The sequence below is a fragment of the Leguminivora glycinivorella genome, chromosome 1 (genome assembly GCF_023078275.1).
Source record: "Leguminivora glycinivorella isolate SPB_JAAS2020 chromosome 1, LegGlyc_1.1, whole genome shotgun sequence".
Classification (NCBI taxonomy): Eukaryota; Metazoa; Arthropoda; class Insecta; order Lepidoptera; family Tortricidae; genus Leguminivora; species Leguminivora glycinivorella.
The window spans coordinates 25,178,866-25,197,027 of record NC_062971.1 but is presented as its reverse complement, the minus strand read 5'-3'; the positions used below and the strand labels follow the sequence as shown (position 1 = coordinate 25,197,027).

The 18,162-nt window shown below is 40.0% G+C and overlaps 1 protein-coding gene across 2 annotated transcripts in view; it reads right to left on the bottom strand.

Annotated features, from left to right (window-relative positions):
- Window positions 1-11,186, bottom strand: part of LOC125230628 (juvenile hormone acid O-methyltransferase-like) — a 62,913-nt gene extending 51,727 nt beyond the window's left edge. The window contains exon 1 of one of the 2 annotated variants that reach the window (XM_048135850.1): window positions 11,112-11,186. The gene's annotated coding sequence lies outside the window, so the exon portion shown is untranslated. Of the gene's footprint in view, window positions 1-9,835; window positions 9,897-11,111 lie in introns of those variants that run through there. The other variant, XM_048135859.1, reaches the window with a different exon arrangement.
- Between the last annotated feature and the right edge of the window lie 6,976 nt (window positions 11,187-18,162).

Here is an 18,162-nt window from a genome sequence, read left to right as displayed (position 1 = left end):
CAACAGAATGAAAGCTTTAACTTAATTTTCTCCAAAATAATAAAATTAGCAAGAGACTTGAACGACGTCTTCATTCCATTACAAACAAAATACATAGAAAAGTCATTCGAATAGGCATTACGTGGCGCACCCACACAGCGACATTCTACGTAAAGAATATCAGAAAAATATACAAAAAACCTTTTCACAAGAATAAGCAGGACGGAGTACGGATCTTATTTTTCTCGCGGACGTTTCAGTCGCTCTCGGGCGGGTGGGGGGATATGTTGGGCTCCTGGAGTGGGGGGCCCACCACCCCCTGCAATAATACTGCGTCACTATTTTGCGCCATTACCTACACTCGCTTCCTATTCTATAAGTAGTCAACTTGAAGATGTAAACTACAGGTTTAAGTAGTTAATATAAGGGGTAATTTTTATTTTTTAATTGTACTAACATCAACTTTATCTACGAGTTCCAATAGACAAGCATATTTTCAGGTTAACCTTAGCGTGCTATTGAAAAATTTGGAACTCATTAATGTTAATCTAGTACTAGGTATTTAATTTGATATCTTTAGCTGCGCTTATCATTTTCATATTAGGAAGTATGAGCCTATATATATATTACTAGTTATGAGTTTGACACGGGCGGTAGGGAATTTAGTTTAAAAGTTATATGTTTTTTTACAAACTTTTCCTTGTGTTTTTTAAGCTTCAGTGTAAGGAAATCTTTCCAGCGTTATAGGCATTATGAGGTAATAGACAAAATAGAAATATAAATAATGATTAAAAGCAACTTATATAAAATAAGATCTACTCTAATCTAAAACAGTTTAAACAAAATATAAGGTATAAGAAATAGCAACCAGACGCGCGCGCGCGTTTACGTTCTACGTCTAGTGGATTTGGAGTGCTGGCGGTGTGGCTCCTTTATACGGGCGTTCCAACTCATACGTGGCTTGTGTAGCTTTACACATAACTCCGTACATTCAATGAAATATAATACCTGCATTTACATAATAATGAATTTTGGATCGCGCCCGCACGGTGCTTGGCACTTGTGGAATTTAATTGGAATATGTGTTTACTAATATATTTATTACAATTTTGTCATTAAGACGTAGGGAAATTATGTAATATAAGAATACATAAGCATATCGTTAAGTAATAAAATTCGGGGATCGCAAGGATTCCGTGCAAACTAAGTAATTTCAAGAAATTATATATATATACCTCTATATATACAGCAGTATATGCGTAGTTTAGTAATATAAACATACAAGTATGTATACACACGGTTTTTGACCAAAGTTAGGATAATGAGTACCTAACCAACTATTATAGACACCTTTGCTAACAGTATTGCCGTACGTTGTACATGCACCTGGGCGTATCACTTATAAGCGAACGGGTCTCATTAGGATGTATATCACATTAATATCATATTTACGTCAGCAGCATATATTATATGTTGCGGAGTGATTGCATCGGCATTACCTGCATACGAGCACGATTCGCACGCCGCCAAATTAATGACAATCGATATTATACAGCGCGTGGCTGCACATTAAAGCTAGCTCCTCTATTTATACACTAATTGCCGCTTAAATCGAACTTGCATAATTGAACTGAATTAGCGGAGTCGTATTTTATGAAATTTAACAGTAGCTAAGTTTATTAGAGTTAAATCTGAATTGTTAATAAAATAACTAAAACTGAAGTAGTCACTAAACCAGTTTCATGGAATTCTACCGAAAATTGAAGTAGGACTTATTCACATGTTTATGCATGCTGCTTCTAACGGTTAAAGCGGAGGTTGGTTTCTATTCTAACCTTGTATTGGCACGGAATTTGAAAGCGGTCGTATCCTCACTCGTTGCCACCGACAAACAACGTAAAGCCTTAATAAAACTCCAATAAAGCTTATACGTATACAGTACCAAACTGGAAATGCAACTATCTGGTCTAGGGACACCTAAACATACTTCTGCAGATATAGGCTTGGAGACATAGTTTTTACTACTTTATCTGTTCATAACAAATCAAACGAGGGACACGCTATCTATTGCTTCCTCGTAGGGTAATCACTTCGTGCCTGTGAGGGTTCAGCGCCGCATTGTATAGTTGCCCTAACGAGTGATGCCAGGTTTGCATTGCTGGGGTGGTGGTCGGAGTACGCAGGTGGGTGTGAGGCGACAGTCCTTTGATTCTGGCGAGATTAAACGTGCGGCAGACGGTGGCGCCTCTATCGATTGTTGTTGTAATTACAACGCTATCCTCGCTCAGTCGCAAATGAAATTGTTCCGGACAGAGTAAGCTGTGGATGCCAGCGTGTTATTACATTTGTCGGTCGGCATAGCTGGACAGTTCTGTGCCTTGCTACCTTGAAGTAAGGTACAATTAATTCTGAGGAATGCATTTGCAGTTGCAGTTTGAAGCGTTATTGCATTCCCTACAATATTCCTTATATTTATAAAATGGTCAGGAAAGAGATTAAGGGCTTGTTTACAGAGTTATTAGTGTTTACTTGTTTAGGCATCGTTTATACATTTGCTACTAAACGCAATAAATAGCAGATTTAACCCTATTTGATTTTTAAACATGGCTTAATGTGACAATTTTGTGAATAGAAAAATTATAACACTTTTATTTAATTTCTGCTAAAAGTTCAGATATCCTCTACTAACGCTACCCTACGCCCTACACAAATAATATACATAGGTACGAGTATGCTGTTGAAGCTGTGATTATTTAAAAGATTCGGTATAAAAAGAGTTTTGAATGATTCACGGTTATTTTCATTACACTTATATTGACTATATCCCGGGATATAGACCGTGATTACCTTTTTGATTCGGTCCAAATAAAACCACATGTAAGTAGGACACGGTAGGAACATAGCTAGCTCATTATTAATTAATGATAATTGCCCTCTATTTTTTTACTATCTATACTTGGTTTTAATATAATATTATCTATACTTGGTATTAAAATGTAGGAGTGGAATATATAAAGATTATAAAAAACATCTACGAGAATGGCAAGAGCAGAATAAAACTGGAGTCACCAGGGCCTTGGTTTCCGGTCGAAAGAGGAGTACGGCAAGGAGATCCCTTGTCTCCAAAACTCTTTATAGCCACCTTGCAATACATATTTAGTCAACTAGATTGGAGTAGATCGGCATAAGGATCAACAATAAAAACCTAAGCCATCTAAGGTTCGCAGACGATCTGGTAATACTCGCGGAATCTGCCACAGAACTTCAATCAATGTTAAATGAACTAAACCAGGCTAGCACGAAGGTAGGCCTAGAGATGAATTGGACAGTGTTATGGAATAAGTGATCAAGCGACAGTTAGTTGAAATCGAGAAAATGAGCTAGAAAGATTTGAAATTTAAATCAGTTGTTGTAAGTTCATTTATGAAGCAAAAAAGTTAATTTTGACATTGAACCTATAAAAGTGTTCATAATTTAAATTGATAAAAAAAATAACACCATACCTATTCAAGTTTCGAAGTTATTAACGTTTTTCCGCTTGATTCTTTATTGAACTAATACTGCGATGACGTTAATTTATTTCGCCGTAGCGTACTATGAGACATATTTTGTCGCTTGATTCTTTAATGCAAATTGTTAGAGGTAAAGTGAATACTGGAATAAAATAAAATTCCATATATTTGAGTAAATAGTGCTATTGTAAATAAATTAACAACAATGTTTTCCTTCACAATGATTAGGACTAATCCGTCTAACAATTTAGTTTTGTTCTGCAATCAACTTTTTTTAATAAATATCAAAAAAATCAGCATATATATGGCAAAATTGGCATTGTAACTAATAATAATTCATTAGTACTAGCCAGGATTACACACATAAGATATTATGATATAACAAAACCTCTTGATACTTAGTTCTCATTAAGCGAAATATCCTGCAATTTCAAATATGTAACAACGAATTAAACGACACCAATAGGGCGGTTAAATCGATATTGCGTTTATAAATCATCAAAACTTTAAACCAAAACGAATTAATAACATCTTTATGGCGTTTAACTCGATTTTGCGATTTAGAATATACGCTTATTATAATTTGTAAAAGTAAATTTGGTGTTCAATTCGTTTTTACGTAACGACTTAGTACACAGGGCCATACAAATTTTAACGTGTCGCTTGATTCTACCCCTTAAAATAAGGCTGTAAGCATGATTTTTCAACAAAGAAATAATCAATACTATAGATTATCACATTTATATCCGAACTGCATTCATAACTTTTTTTTCGGATTTTGGCGCTTAGTTCGCTATTCCATAACACCGTCCAATTTAGCTAAGACGATGCTAATGACCAACAGCAACACAAAACGTCCAATATTAGTCAATAATAAACCTCTTGAGTACACTGAGAAATATATAAACCTTGGAAAACAGATAAGTTTCGAAAGAGCGAATAATATTTGGGAGGTAGAGCGAAGAACACAAATTACATGGAATAAATACTGGAGCTTAAAAGAAATATTCAAAAGTAATATGCCAATTGCCATAAAAACTAAGGTATTCAACTCATGTATTATACCATGCCTAACATATACGCCTGTTAAACATGGAAATATGACAAAGCATGCTAAGTATAAATAAAATACAGAAAATTAGACATACAAAGATTAGAGATATTACAAAGGCAAAAGACGCTCTGGAGCAAGCATTGTCATTGAAATGGAAATTGGCAGGCCACGTATCACGTATCAGAGACCTAAGGTGGACGAAAATTCTGACAAAGTGGAAAGGCCCGTCAGCGAAAAGAAAACAGGCACGACCTTGCGCAAGATGGGAAGACGAGATCATAAAAACAGCAGGAAGAAACTGGCTACAAACAGCCCAAATAAGGGAAGACTGGCTAACTTTGGAGGAGGCCTTTACCTGCAGAGAGGTTCTTGCAAAACCAATTTAAAAAAATAATAATAATAAAAATAAATAGTTATATAGTTTTTTAAGTAAAAATTGAGTTTATTGAGTTACTTGTATGCAAGAAATAAAAGGCTTTTTTTTTTTATTTATTTATACTTAGTTTTAGAGTCTAACAACAGAACTCCAGCGTAAACATTACACGAATAAACCAACATGACTTACGAGAGTCAAATCCTATCATATATTACCTTAGAATAATATAATATGTATATTATAGCGACTCCTGAAACCGCCACGACCCCCATCCTATCGCAAGGACCACAGCTGCGCACTAAGGACTACAGCCTGCGAATCACATCTACAATCCAAATACGAATGGGAATGGAGAGAGACAATAAAACATTCCTAGCCCCCGAAACGTATCTACGTTCACGTGGCGTACCCTCCCCGCGCAAGCGCCTTACAAACCTACAACTAACGGACAGTTCAAATTTCAATTGTAGAAAAAAAATAACCAATTCGAAATGGAGAAGGCTTCGCCGCGACCAATGGGAACGCTTACAGTCGTAATGCCAACTGTGTGGGCGGGGCGAATGATATCTAGCATTGGAATGCGCGTTGTATTTGTTTTGCTGGATGCGAAGGCTTTATTGCTCGGTGTTTGAGCCTCTTTCCCTTTGAGGGTGGGCGGAAGGCTCGATATGCTTTTGGAATGTGCTTCACATTATGTACTGCTTTTCTTCACAGCCTACCAGCCGAATGATCCACAAATGATTTCAGTTACAATCGTAGGCATGTTTTCTTATTATATATTTAATTACTTAAATATTACAATAGATAACGTATTTGTTTTACTCAAAAAGTAATCTGTCGGTTTTCATTTTGAATATACAAGTATTTAAAATATCCTAAAGGAAATCAACTTCAAGTAAAATTAATTAAGAATCCAGCACACGCAGTACAGATATTAAAACGACCTTAACGAAATTAATAAATGTCTTTTCCGTCTTTATAAAACTGTGAGTGGATTCCCTATTGATTTTTCGATAGGGAAAAAACGAAGGCAACGATCTATGCAGATCTGGAGTGCTCTCGGCACATCAGATGGCACCGGCGGGCCTGCCTCCGCAGACAATCGAACAGGGGGGCCTCCCACTGGAGGTCGGGGAACCGGCACAGAGTGCGCGCCGCGAGGACTGGCCAGACTGCACATTGGCATTATGTGCCCATAAGTGCTCTCGATGAGATCTAGTGTGTTTCAATACAATGCGGCATAAGATCTGCCCGCTGAAATAGCCCGCAATCTAAAACCGTTTGCGATTTCGAGTCTAAGTGAGCTTCAAGGCCCTATTAACTTGTCCGCCCTTCTAGAAGAAAAGAAAATTGGGTACACTAATTTGTATTGGGTACACTAATTTGTATTGGGTAAAATTGGGTACCGAAATGTACCTACTGACTGGTGGTACGTTGGATGGGATGCTGTCTACAGGAAGAAATTATTTAATATTACCATTCTTGTGTTTCATTCTTGTAAGAGTTAAATCTAAAGAAACAAGTGCAGCAGTTACAAGAAATAAATATTTTTAAAAGGAGCATCGGTCATCTGTATTTTGGAATTACAATAAACCCAAAATTGTCGTGCCGAAATGCCTTTATGTTTTGTAACATACTTCCTTTGCGTCTAACGATAGCAAACAACTTCATAAGAAAGCCATTTGGTCTTCACAGTAAATGTTTCTCCTAATAAAAGTAACCATGGATTCAATTAAATTTAAAAAAAATTAAAAAGATAGATCGAACCTGATTTGATAGACTATTTTATCGTATTTTATTCATTAGGATACAGCTATCTGCCCAAATCAACAGTAGTTTTGATATTGAGACCCTGAAAGGATTAATTATTCGCATAGTATAAAGCCTAATACCTATTTTAGTTTAATATTAAGTACTTATTATTAAACTCCTTGGTACAAGATCAGAAATTTACTCAAAATATTTTATCTTCTAAATGAAACTTTTTTAGAATTTATTAATTATTGCATTAAAACCCACAAAAATAACCGTATTTACACGTTCGAGCACAAGAATATGACGCCCACGTCAGCCAAACCATTAAATAAGATAAATCATAGGCTTCGAACTGTAACATTCAGTCGGTACTTTATCTTTGGCTCTATCGATCCGTCGCCGGCGACTTCCCATTCTCAAAGTAAAACACGGCGGAGGAAACCGCGGGATAACCCCCCTCCCACCCCACCACCCGATCTTTACGTTTCAGGAATAAATATTTCAGAGCGTGTGCTTCGGAACTTAGAGCTATGTAGCGCGCGGTAACAATCTGAGAATGAGAAAACAGAGTTTCTTTTGTGTGAGTTGCTTCGTTTTAGTTGGCGATGGAATAAGTATGGATACAGTACTTGTGCTAAACTCATACTTACTGTACGGTACTGGCAAGTACGGTTAGTACAATTAAACATATAAAAATGTGCGTACACAGTATGTTACATACATATGTCCTTTTTTAGTAATCTACAAACAATAATACAATCTAAAAACTTGCCCTTAAGTAATAATAAAACGAGTTTATTTATTTATATTGTATTATCAATCAATTTATCAATGAAAAGTAACTTAAGGCGCCACCTATCGGATTTTGATTCTAAATATAAACCACTCACATAAACAAAGGGAGATCGTTTCTTTTTCGTGGACTGACCTATTTCGAATACTAAGCTATCGAGCTATCTTTATAAATATAATAGCTTTGACATTTCTTAATAAAACCGGCCCTAACACAACATTTTATCCACTTTTTATTTTACCACTTTGTCGGCGTGATAGATTATACATATTGGTACCAAATTTCAGCTTTCTAGTACCAACGGTCACTGAGATTATCCGCGGACGGACCGACGGACGGACAGACATGGCGAAACTATAAGGGTTCCTAGTTGACTACGGAACCCTAAAAAGCTCAGATGAGTAAAAGAGTACACAAGTAAGTAACATTAAAAAAAAAGTAATTAAGTAGAATCTTTTAGGTACCTAATCTAATTTGTCCTCGAAAAGTGCTCAATTCAGTTTTTTTCTATTTTTAACTGTGGTGGGATTAGTCAACCATTTTCCTTAGTTTTCATTTCTAGTGACAATTATTCACACGGAAAATATAAAGGTTGCAGAAAATTAAGGTTAATCAAATCAACATCCGTAAAATAGTATATTCTTACGGCGCAATAAAGAATGTTGCACGGGCGTGACGCAGCCGCACGTGCTACACACGCACAGCCACCGTGCACAATTGGACACTAATCTCAATAACTCGAGGCATGCTGTGACGAACGGGAGGTGCAAGGCTAGATCTTGGTTTGGTATCATGAGGTGAACAAACAAATACAAACGATTTCTTTCGAATCAGATAATATTAAGTTACACCTAAAAGTAGGTACTATTTTTACTTCTTGTCTTGACAGTACTTAATTACCAGTGATATTGGGATTAATCAATATGCAGAAAATAGATGAAAGGGAGCAGGGGGCATTTTTGAATTTCTGAACGAACGATATCGTTCCACGGTGATCTGTGGAAAACGGCGAAAAATTGTAATTGTGAAGCGTATATATCATAAATATCATAATCTTGCGGCGCAATAAAGAATGTTGCATGGGTGTGACGTGGCAGCAACAGCACGTGCAAAAACGCGGATAGACCCCTCCTTTTTAAATTTAATTTATGATATGCATAACTTCGGCCCATTCGAAATAAATAAAAGTAAATATTTTTACATTCAGTATCAATACTCTATTGACAGCATGTCAAAATTCAAATTTGAATTAATCTTTGTCAAGGTCATGCATTTAAGGGTTAAGGTGATTTACCAAAAACCCACAAATCAATGGAAACATTTTGAATACATTCACATTTACGATGACTATTGGCTTAAAAATTCATGTGAAAAATAAAAGTTATAATTTTCGTACACATTGATTAGTGGTTTTTCTAGCCGAAGTTTTTTTAACCCTCTACTTGCTTTTGTCTTTTTATCCTGAATACTAATGGGATCATTGACCTTTTTTGCAACTTACAAGTGGCTCTCACTGGTCTTCATTAAATTGAAATCCAGGAAAGGTTTATTTAGGTATTTATTTTACATATAAGTTTTAGATTTCAAAAAACGACTTTCAAATTATCTACTTATGTTATTTTGATTAATTAGTAGGTACCTATGTAATTAGGTAATTACCATTTTAAATAGATTCATCCTGTTCTATCTCCTAAATACCACGTTTCCGTTTGTTCATTAAATTGATTACGATATATGAATCACATCACAGAGGGGAACCCCCGTACTAGTAGTACATAGGTCTCATAGACGCACTTATTTAGCATAACTGACAACGACAAATTTTCATAACGCGCAGTAAACATTCCACGTTTTGTAAATGCATTCAAAATCACGATAAAATTAGTAGTTAAGTCATCTCCGCGAACTCGTGCATTTTAGTTCTGAAGGCGAGATGGTATTTAAAAGGCTAGCGATGTTGCGTAAAAGCGGTAACGCCGTGAGTCACAGATAGCCGTGATCCACTGTTATCCACTTACACTATGTCCCTTATGCCGCGTACGTAACCAGTTCCCATAGAAGATTTTTGAAGACAGTGTCGCCAACGGCTTTGTACAAAAATACAACTTCATCGATCGTAACTGGTTGTGAATTGGCAGTTACGTACGCGATTATAAAATATTTATAAGTTAAGGTATTTAAGAAGGAACTTAGGTACCACTTATTGTAAATATGTATTTGAGCTACGCATATATTAATATGTTTTATTTATATTGTTATTAATAACTAAATTATGCATCCTTTAAAAGTTAATTTTATAAACAATGTATCCCTAAAACGTGAATATCAATGGTATATATTAATTTAAGTGTTAAAAATAAACTTACCTGATTTTAAGCCAACCACGAAGTAAGATATGAAGATCCAAAACAATTTATATGAAACGTTCTAAATATTTTCTTTTTTTAATATTACTTTCAACTGGCACATACATATATAGATAGAACACAGGCTATATAGTCTCAACGAGTATCAAATAAAATGCTTGGTATTAGATTTCCACGCTTATTTATAGTACAATACTACGTTTACTACGTTTACGGCGTATACAATTACGTAGGTACTACTAGTATAACAACACACTGGCTACGCTCACTGACGCACCTCACACAAAAGTAGGCAATTTTTACGTTTCAAGCAAACCTTTAGTAACACCGATTATGTAATAAATGATTATTTTTCAGTTATTTGTCATTCGACACTAGCGTTTTCGATTATTAAATGCATGAAGAAGAAAAAATATAGGTAGTGCCGTTAGTGCGTTTTCACATTATCCGATCCGATATCGGATAATGGAAAAAAAATGTTTTTTTCCATTAAAATCTTTCAGATATCCGATATCGGATTGGATAATGTGAAAACGGAATTAAGGGTGTACCCTCACTACAATGATATTGTGCCAAGCCAAATGTAAGGTTCGTATTGACCTTAATAGGCATATATTTTACGACACTTGTAAAGCAACTGGGGTATATATGTAAGTAAAGTCCATAAATGAACAAGTGGTCCATTCATAACATAGTCTAGTTCAGGTAATTGATATTTTATAACAATTATAACTGTATTCTACAGAATAAATACAAATAAGCAAATAACACTCAAGACGCAAGTCTCGAAACCGCCTTTTCATAAAAACGTAATTTTCTTTTTCCTCCTAGGATATTGACATTATTAGGAATATTTTTACACTACTTAATGTACTTTAATCATCAGATCAGACATACGCCTACGCTTGTTTATTTATTTAGTTTTCGGTTATTGTAAAAATATCAAAATAAAAGTGATTTTGTAGGTGCAAAGTTTTCATAATAATTTGAGGTCGGGCAATAGTTATTTGTTTCCGGAGAACCAAAGTTGTTTTTTAACCGCTTTTGCTAATATTGTTACCAAGGAAAATATTCAAATATTTAACCGCGAGTGTAGCGAGTGAGAGTTATAAAATAGGCTTTTTATTACAATGATTATTTTTGACTTAAAACTTGATACAAAGGAAAATCCCTATTCATTAAATAATTTGGTATAAATTTCAATGTCTCAAACTGTATATGGTGGGCAAGACGAGGTGAATGCTGACTTGAAGTATTCAGTGGTGTCCATAAATACCTGAGTACGTTCCCGAGCAGCCGCCGCACGTCATTTTACGAGCGCCGGCGACGCCGACGTCGGCAGCGCCAACGAAGTACGCACACTTCTACTTGTGACAGGTAGCAAGGCATTCAAGGTCGACTTCCGCCTGAAAACATACATGGGCCATTTTTTTCAAAGTTGTCCACCCCACTTTTATTTAGGATTTGGAATTGTTTATATGGTCCACTCAGAATCGAAGCTCTTTCAATCCTAATAGAAGAAAAGTGTCCTAAGGTTTTTTCCCATTCCGTTACCATCTTTTCATACATTTTGTATGGCGGTAACGGAATGGAAGGTTTTAGAAATGTATGGAAATCTTGGGACATTATTTTTTTCCTATTAGAATCGAAAGACCTCGCGATTCTGAGTATGAATCGCGTAAAAATACCCATGTTACAGAAAAGTGGGGTGGACATTTAAAAAGCCTTATTATCGAGTTTTAATTTCTTTGTTGCCCGTCTGGTGACAGGTTAAGAATTTAGACACCCTCCTTGCCTATTGTGCGTGTCATAGAAGTGGCGGTGGACTACGGAATAATTATGGGTTCATTTGTGACCTGTCCTTGTTAGGCCGTTTTCACATTATCCGATCCGATATCGGATGTCGGACCGACATCCTACATCCGATAAACGCTTCCGATAGTGTCGGATGTCGGTCCGATAAAACTCATTGTTCCAAATCAATGAAGTATGATTTTGTATCAAAAAATATTAAAAAAATGTTTTATATTTCATAATTATAAGCACTATAATATAAATATTATATTGTAAAATTAAAATAACGAGCATAAAAATACTCAAGTGTTAGGCAAAATAATTAATTTTACATTCAACTATATCTACTAAAAGATAAAAAAACTAGTATCCGCAATTCGGACCGATGCATTACAACCTTTTTTTTTCAATGAAAATTGTCAACTAATTTTAATTTCGATCATTAGCAGTGTTTAATAGACGCCATTTTTGTCACGCACACTACTACAAACGTATACATACATTATATACGCACACAAATAAATATTATCGGCCGACAACTGGCGGGGGGTCCGGCATGCCAAAAAATGTCGGGAGTGTCCTGCCGATATCGGCAGTTCCATGGTGCCTCGGACAAAAACTGTTGTAAAAGAGTGCCATCGGCATTAAGTCCGCATTTTTTGCGTTTTATATCGTTTTTTTAGTAATAATGATCTATTAAATACATAAATGAAGACCTGGGGCCCGTTTCTCGAAAGGTACAAGCCTTGTATTACAAGTGCGCGAACTGTCAAATCGTATGGGTTGTCATGGAAACACACTTGTAATACAAGGCTTGTACCTTTCGAGAAACGTGCCACTGGAAGCGCATAAATCTTACATTTTACATCCTTCCTACATCCGATATCGGATCGGAAAATGTGAAAACGGCCTTAAGTCACAATTTTATTTTCTTTGCCAATTGCCTTGGCAATTTGCGATTGGCAAGAGCAGTGCTATTATAGTGTTAAGTAGTACAAATCAAATTCTATACAAGAAATAGTGAACATGCCGTACGAAGGAAATCAGAAATAGAATGATCTTATTTCTCCAAAACATTAATATTAAGACGTTAAATAGTACGTATACTAACGTACTCCAAATCTAAGTTTATAGTTTATGTCCAGTCATACAATCTTATTTCCAGGAACCGGATACACCGTAAAGAACCGGGAAAAACATTTAAAAAGATATGTTTGTGCAACCGGTCCCGTGACGCGCCGAACAGACAAAATAAAGAATGGCCTCCACATGAGACAGCAACTCGCGAACTCCCTCCGCGGCCAATTTAGGGTTGAATTGCATTTGTGATTCATTTATTTGTCCATTCTGGGTATTAGGGATGGCTATTTTTTATATGGCATGTCATGTTTAAGAAAGTACGCGTTTTAGTAACAACACCCGATGAAACATGTACGGTAAATTTATGAATTTTAACCTTTCGTTTGTGACTGTCAAAAAAATTTACATATAATAATTATTAACTGAAATATTTAATGTCCAACGCCTTATCTTAGGATCCTAATCAAACAGTTGGCTACCTACAAAATCTTAGAAAGGTAGCTGTTGCAGACCGCGTCCGCAAAGCTTCCTATCGACGGCTCGAAGTGGAGAGAATGTGCTGGAGCTCGTGCGACTCACTCTTTCGTCCCGGGCCTGTACCTTGAGCTTCGATGTCGTCCTCAGCAATCAACCGTACCGATTATGATTTTGGAATACACTAACTAAAAAACGAATCAAATCAAATGGTTTATATTTACAATAATCAACGACTCTAATTTTAACGCGGTTATAAAAATACTCCTAAGCTAATATCCTAACGAAACGCTCGGTACGGACGATACGTCGCGATGCTGTCGTTTTCTGCTGCTGCCGCTACCCGTCGTGGAGGGTGGCTGGCTGCTGGCTGTAGGCTGCTAGCTGCTGGCTGTAGGCTGCTGGCTGCTGGCTGTAGGCTGCTTGTAGTAGGCTGCTGGCTGCTGGTTTTCCTTGGAGGCTGCTGGTTCTTCTTGTTCCGGTCGAATTCGAATGTCCCATACCGAGCGATCGTTCCTTTTATACCCCTTTTCAGAATGCGCCTACGCTTCACGGAAAGAAACATTTCAATTTATTCGCCCAATCACGACTCGGCTGAGCGCGAGGCTCCGTGCGATAGAGAGGTAAATAATTGCGCCCGATAGGCGACGGATGGCGCGTCGTGATTGGTCGAACGCGTTACGGCGCTCGATTACGTGAATTTAATGCTATCATTTTTCGTTCAAATCCTAATTACTTATAAACTAATTAGGCTATCGCTTCGAAATTACGTAACAATGCACCTGACACTAGGGTCATTCACCTCGAGTGGAATGCACCTGCGTTTGTTTACGTTTTTACACAATAGAAGAGGTGATTAGCCGTCCGGGCCATACAATAGACTGGTTTCGCGGCTTGCCTTGAGCTCCATTGTTATCGATAACGGTATATTACTATGGAAATGTAGGTTATCGTGTTACGTAAGTTCCCAGCTACGTTTTAAAACTATTTACATCTTCATATGTCTTATAGTTATCGAGTTATTGGCTTGGATTCGAGTAATCCTAAGGCAATTTTCGGGTGAAAGGAAAATGATTTCGGAACTTTAAGGAAATATTTTTAGCCAATCAGAGGAGAGTTCGGTTTTCTCGCTCTAAGCCTCTCACGTTAGTGCTTATTGGCTATTAATCGTAGTCCAATGGACAGTCTGAGTTTAGATTGAACTTTGGACTCGGTTTCCGCGACTTGGGAAGGAAGGAATATGGGAATTGCCTGCTATCGAATACATCACATATGAGTCTTATTATCATACTTAATAATCGGAATTGACAAAATTAACTTAACTAACGCAGTTCTACCCGTTTCCTACCTACGAAATAATCTTTATTGCGAATACAGTCTTAATCGAATTCTTATGCTATTTTACATATATTTCGACGCGTCGCTAACATTTTGTCCCCGCAGTCGAAGACTCCTGGTGCATGGGTTGCGACGCGATGACCGCCAGCCTGCAGCTGGGCCTGCGTAGCGTCCCGTGTCTCGTTCTGATGTCAGCGGAGCGGACCCGTCCATCGGGTCCCGGGTAGGTAGTCTCGACGACGCCTCGGGGCCACACGCTGCGTGGACCATTGGGTTCAGCGACGATGACCACATCGCCTGGTTGAAGTTGCCGCCCTCCGTCGTGGGACGACTTCCTCGGTGCCAGTAGAGGAAAGTACTCTTTGGTCCAGCGCCGCCAAAAGTGGTCGGCAAGCGCTTGGGCCATCTTCCATTGCTTCTTCTCGTTCTCGTCGTAAACGCCAATCATCGGTAGGTTAGCGTTATGAAGAAGTAGAAAGTGTGCTGGAGTCAAACTTTCTTCGGAGTCTGGATCGACGTTGACATGTGTAAGTGGTCGTCGGTTGACGATATTCTCTATCTCGGCGAGTAGAGTTTCGAAAACTTCGGGTTTCGGTGCTCGTTCGTTGAAAGTGTAGGACATCGCTATCTTAACTGTCCTTATCATTCGCTCCCACGCGCCCCCGGCCGAAGGATTGCCAGGTGGGATGAATTTCCACTCCATTCGGTTCTGAGTGGCGTAAGTTTGCAGTACAGGCAGCCATTGCCGGTACGCCTCACGTAGTTCCGTCGCCGCCGCCCTGAAGCACGTCGCGTTATCGCTGTACATCGTCCTGGGCCATCCTCTTCTCGCGGCGAATCTTCGTAGTGATAGTAGCGCGCTGTCGGTTGAAAGACTGTGCACGCTTTCAAGGTGAATAGCGCGCGTCACTAGGCACGTGTATAGACACACCCAGCGTTTTTCTCTGCGCCGTCCGATCGTGACGAACATCGGTCCCATGTAGTCTTGTGCGGTGTGAGTGAAGGGACGTTGATACGCCTGTAGTCGCTCGGGCGGGAGATCGCCTAAGGGCTGCGCTCTCGGTGTTGCTCGTCGTAGTGTGCATAGCGCGCAGTTTCGAGCTACAGACTTCACGGTCGGCCGCAGATGTAGTATCCAATATTCTTGTCGCAGTTCGTTGATTACTGCTTCGTTGTGAATGTGCGCTGATCGTCGGTGAGCTCGCAGGATGAGTAGACGGGTGAACGGCTCGCGGCCATCCAGTATTATCGGTTGTAGCGCGGTGTACAATACTGGAGCGCTGCCCAGCCTCGTCTTCATGCGTAACACGCCGTCATCGCCTAGCTCGGGTGCCAGGTCGTATAATCGCGATTTGCGATCGATGAGCCTATTCTGGCTTAAGGCTCGAAGCTCTTCGGGAAAGCTTCGTCGTTGACTGTATTGCAACCACATGTGTTCTGCCTTTCTCAAATGTCTGACTTGTAGCTGCAAGGCTTTATTCTTCGTTCTCATTTTCTCGATGAATAGCAAGACGTTCGCTGTCGCGTTCAACAGTCTGTCGTAACTGCTAAACCGTCTCACGTCTGGCAGTACGCTCGAAGGGTCTGGCTTCGCTGAGATGATCGCCAGTGATGTCTCGGTTGACGGCCTCGCCTTCCTCTCAGGCAGGTCGTCTGTTCGATTCGATGTGTGACTAGGCCATGATGTCTCGGGTCCATAGAGAAAGCGCGGTCCTTCGTACCACTCGTCCTCGATGCGCACGCTCTGCGCTGGTTGACATCTCGTCGCTCGATCTGCGGGGTTCTGAGCGGTTGGTACATACCTCCACGCGTCTCTATCTGTTTTCTCGGCGATCTCCGCAAGTCGGTGTGACACGTACGGACGATAGTTTCGCGCGTCATCGCGAACCCATCCGAGAACAACCATGGAATCTGTCCAATACGTCACCTTTGTCACAGGATAACGCTGCTCGCGTAAAATTGTCTCCGCCAGCCGCACGCCGACGACTGCTGCGGTTAATTCGAGCCTGGGAACTGTCATTACCTTTAGCGGGCAAACTCGGCTTTTCGCTATAGCTAAGCTCACTTGCGTTTCCTCCTCGTCGTTCGATACTCGCCAATAGGCCGCCGCGCTGTAGGCCTCGGTCGATGCATCACTGAAAATATGCAGTTCTCTTCTAACTGCACCGGTGGGCGTGGCGTATCGTCGGGGTATTCGCAGCGCGGACACGTCGCTCAGTGCCCTCAGCCACCGGAAAAAGTCCTCCGCTTCCTCCGCCGGCAGCCGCTCGTCCCAGTCCGTGCCCTTTGTCCACACACGTTGGAATATGATCTTAGCGCTTATCATATACTGCGCTATGAGGCCTAATGGGTCGTAAACTGACATTACGGCACTCAAAAGTTCCCTTTTAGTGGGCGATCGCTCGTACCTTTTCACGTCGTCTGGCACTCGTAGCATTTTCGTGTTGTACCCCAGCGTATCCGTCTCTGGGTCCCACGTCATTCCGAGGACGGTCTGTTGCTTTTCTCCGAGATGAGAAGGTCCCGTCGCTCGCTCCTCCGGATCGATGTTTCGCATTAACAACTCGCTGTTGCTAGCGTAGCTGCGCAGCCGAAAGCTAGCCTCCGCGTGTGCTAGTCTCACCTGTGTCGCTGTTGATATGAGTTCCCGTTCTGTCTCATATGATGCCACATAATCGTCCATGTAGTGATTATTATGGATATCGTAGACCGCGTCCGGATAGCGATCCTTGTTGTCCGTCGCATTCCTATTCCGCACCGAGTGTGCGAGAAAAGGAGAAGAGATGTTACCGAAACATACCCGGTTTAGCTGGTACGTCCACGGTGTCACGTCACGCCGCGATCCCCTCCAGATGAAGAGCTGACTATGCCGATCCTCTCTTCGCAGCTGTATTTGAAGGAACATTTCCTGTATGTCCGCGGTGACGGCGAATTCCCACTCACGGAATCGAAGTAGTATCCCCAGCAGGCTCTGTAGTAAATCCGGTCCCGCGAGGATGAAATCGTTCAATGCACATCCCTGACTTTTCGCGGCGCAATCGAATACAGCGCGATACTTTCCTTTATTTAAATTGTAGACGCTGAAATGGGGCAGAAACCACATCCGATCTGACTGCGGTGGTTCCATGATGCGCTCTGCGTACCCCTTTTCCAGAAGCTTGTGTATCTGTGCTTGATACTCGTTGGCGAAGTCAGGATCTCTCGACATGCGGGCTTCTAGATTGCGTAATCTCGCCTTCGCCATGTTGAAACTCGGTGGCAGCTTTATGTCGTCGGCAGCCCATAGTTGGCCGACTTCGTATCTCTGTCCTACCTTTTTTACTGTTCGTTCGAATGTATCGATCGCTCGCTGGTCGTCGGGTCGAATGTTGTCCTTTGCCGTTATGCCAAGCGCCTCGACTGCCCAGTGTTTCTTGACCTGCTCCACGAGATCACTGTCGTCACTGTGGCAGTGCATCACGACCTGCTCGTTATTTGGTACATACCTCGGCATTCGCCCGAAGAAAACCCATCCTAACGAGGTTTTAACTGCGCACGGCTCGTCCTCGCCGCCCTGCCTCACCTCCGTCGGGTTTATAAGATGACTGAAGTCTCCGCCTATTAACATCTGCGGCACGCCCATGCCCGTGTAGCACTCGTCG